This window comes from Tribolium castaneum, chromosome 8, assembly GCF_031307605.1.
Source record: "Tribolium castaneum strain GA2 chromosome 8, icTriCast1.1, whole genome shotgun sequence".
Lineage (NCBI taxonomy): Eukaryota > Metazoa > Arthropoda > Insecta > Coleoptera > Tenebrionidae > Tribolium > Tribolium castaneum.
In genome coordinates, this window is record NC_087401.1 from 2145074 (window position 1) to 2148708 (window position 3635).

Here is a 3635-nt window from a genome sequence, read left to right on the forward strand (position 1 = left end):
AAAATAGTTATTTGCTTTTTTTATGTAGGACTAACCATAAGCGAGATATAAGATTGAAAATATTTAATATTTAAAAAAAAAGTGCTTTAACAGAAAATGTCTTGTGATTTAAAATACACTTAATTTTTTAGGTCCAATACTTTATTAGAAAAAAAAGGGGGTGACATATAAGTCACTGAAGTCTTCAGAGTCGATTTTAAATGCTGCATTTTCGTCTTCGTCTCAAACATTGAAAACTGAATTACATTTTTATTCTGAAACGGTAATAGTTTTTACTTTGGTTTTTTGCTTATATCTCGAAAACAGTTACTGCTATCAATTTTAACTATAACGTAAATTATTTCTTTGAGACGAAATTTAAAGTTTTCATTAAGTTTTATACAAGTTTACTCTATTCTAAGTAAAGGAGTAATCAGGATAAATTGCTTTTATCTAGAGTAATATATAATTTGCAGTTTTCAGCCAGAATAAGACGTTTTTAATCTTTTTAATGTAAGTTTTTGTATTCAAAACAAAGGATCGTCTAAAGTAAGCAGTTTTTGTCCAAACTGAAACGTAATTCGAATTTCTGTGCCTGAATAAGGGGTTTTCAGTTACTTTGATGTAAGGTTTCATGTTTGTAACAATGAATTAACGAAAATAATTGGTTTTTATCCAAACTGTGGCATGAATCGTTTTTAAAAGGCGAAATAAGATGTTTTTCCTCTGTACAGTGAAAGTTTACTCGTTTCAAAGCATAGAACCGTTTGAAATTAACAGCTCTAGTTAAGACTATAACGCAAATCTTTTGTTTTGTGCTAAAATAAGACGTTTTTAGACAGTTTGATATAAATTTTCTTGTTCAAAGTAAAATATTGTCGAAAATCAACCGTTTTTGTCTAAACTGATACAAAATTCGGTGGTTTGTGTCCGAATACAAAGTTTTCAGATTCTTTAATGTTAGGTTTGCTGCTTCTAACAAAGAATCAACGAAAATATTTTGTTTTAATACAAACTGCAATATAAAATGTCTTTATAGGACAAAACATGATGTTTGGCGTCTGTTTAATAAAAATTTACTCGTTTGGAAGCATAGAATCATTCCAAATAAGCTATTCTCGTCGAAACTATAATGTAATTAGTATTTTGTGCTAGAATACAGCGTTTTTGTTTGATTTATTAACAATTTTGTCTATTTTAAGCAATGAAACGAATAGGATTAGCTGCCTTTATCTAAAGTGATACATAAATTGCTCTTTTATGCCAGATTAATACGTTTTTAGTCTGTTCGATGTATGTTTTCATGTTCAAAGCAAAAGATCGTCTAAAATAAGCCGTTTTTGTTTGAACTGATGAACAATTCAGACTGACAGTCAACAAAAATAATTTGTTTTAATCCAAACTGATACTTTTTGACCCTATAAGAGTCCTATAAGAGTCCGAGAAACGCCGTTCTCGTCAAGTCTATAACGTAATTCGTTTTTTTGTGTCAGAATACGACGTTTTCTGTCTGTTTAATATAATTTTATAATAATAATAATAATAATAACAATAATAATAATAATAATAATAATAATAATAATAATAATAATAATAATAATAGTAATAAAAGTAAGTTTAGTTTTCTAAGCAAAAATGAAGCTTATTTTGTGTGTTATATGAGCGTTTTCTCATTTCTATGCAAGAAATCATCTGTGATCTGTATTTTTAGGCAAGAAATTGTCTAAAATTAATAACTCATTTTAAAACTGGTATAAAAACATTTACTATACAAAAGTTAATAATAATAATAATAATAATAATAATAATAATAATAATAATAACAATAATAATAATAATAATAATAATAATAATTGTAATATAGATATTTTTATTTGGACGTGAATTACATTGTCAATAACAATTCAAATCACAAGTCAGGAAGTTCTTTCGTCAGGCCGTTGCAGCGGATAGACCAACCAGCTCAGACTTCATTCTGTAATGAAGTAAAAAGGGTTGTTGAGTATTTATGTCAACAACTACAAGACTTAACATTAAAGGTAAATTAACATTAACTTAAGAACAACTCTTAGGAACCATGTATAACCAGATCTCTCACACTGAACTGTACAAATCGTGCAATGGTCAGCCCGCTAAACCCCACCTGGTTAGCCTCCACGCCGACCTGATCTTGCAGCTCCTTCAATACTCAATCGTGCAATAGGGTGGAATCCACCATCCCTTGATTAGTATTGGATACCTCCACCAGATTGTGCAATAGGTCAACTTTACAGTCTCCCTAATCCTGGTCTTCGGATGGCAGTCACTACCCTGACTCCATCCGGGACACACCTCATAACATTACAACCAGATCGTGCAATAGATTGGAATCCACCAATCTGACCCTGGCCTAATGATAACTCACTCTACCAGATTGTGCAATAGGGGTTGGACGTAACCATCCCTAATCCTGGTTTATAACAACACGTGATCGGAGTTCATGATACATGGCATATTACACGTTCTAGTTTTTTACTACATTACTAATATTGACTACAAATACTCTGTGAGAACCACACTCACCAAATTTACGCCTTCGTTCTGCTTTTGTCAGGATTGAAGTTCGTATAATTTGTTTATTATAATTTTTATATAGTTACGCACAAACTAATGTGATTCACAAACACAAACACATCATTGGTTAATAAATTTAGTATTTAACAAATTATTTTTATTACATTCGGCCATCCTGAAATTCGGCTCGTCCCGAGACGTCTTTTACTCTTCATCCAAAAATATTTTGATAAAATTTTCTATTTTAAATTTTAAACCAATGTAATTTTCAGTTTTTTTTTTTTTTTCGAAATATGACCGATACCGTCCAATAATAACAACGAACGAATGTGCAACATTTTAATTTCGCATTTTACAGTATCTAAATTTATGCCCTGGCTTATTACAATAGTAACACATAACGGTCTCCTGTGACTTGCGCTGAAATTCGGTATTCAAAATTTGCGTTTCCGTCAAACTGCTAAGATAACATAAGAGCATTTCCGGACTTTCATACTGGCCTGCTTTAGCACTAGTTCTCACTAATACATCTGTAATTCCCCCGATAATACACGAAACAGCTCGTTTTCCGAAGATTTCTAATTCATTCAACATGGATAATTTCGTAGAATAATAATGAACATAGTTTTCAATAAACTTTGATCCTTTGCTTTGAAACACCTCTTTCCGATGTAATACACATTAAACCTGTTTTTGAACCAACTCTTTCCGACTCACTTATAACAATTTTAGTCCATCACTCAAATATAATTTAATGACACTGTCATTATTAATTTTTCATATTTCAAATTCACTTTAAAATTATTAAACGAGAATAATAACAGAACGGAAATCTCTACTAATACGAACTTCAATTCTTTATCTGGTGTCTGGTGCTGGTCTATCCCACTTCTGATAATTTGTAATATAGATATTTTTATTTGGACGTGAATTACATTGTCAATAACAATTCCAAATCACAAGTCAGGAAGTTCTTTCGTCAGGCCGTTGCAGCGGATAGACCAACCAGCTCAGACTTCATTCTGTAATGAAGTAAAAAGGGTTGTTGAGTATTTATGTCAACAACTACAAGACTTAACATTAAAGGTAAATTAACATTAACT

At 30.8% G+C, this 3635-nt stretch overlaps 1 long non-coding RNA gene across 1 annotated transcript; it reads right to left on the reverse strand.

The window, feature by feature from the left end:
• Positions 1-1832: 1832 nt before the first annotated feature.
• LOC135266910 (uncharacterized) lies at positions 1833-3156 on the reverse strand. Its single transcript, XR_010335116.1, has 2 exons — positions 2542-3156; positions 1833-1954 (listed from the first exon to the last, which is right to left on the reverse strand). It is a non-coding gene; the product is annotated as an uncharacterized LOC135266910 (long non-coding RNA).
• Positions 3157-3635: the final 479 nt, after the last annotated feature.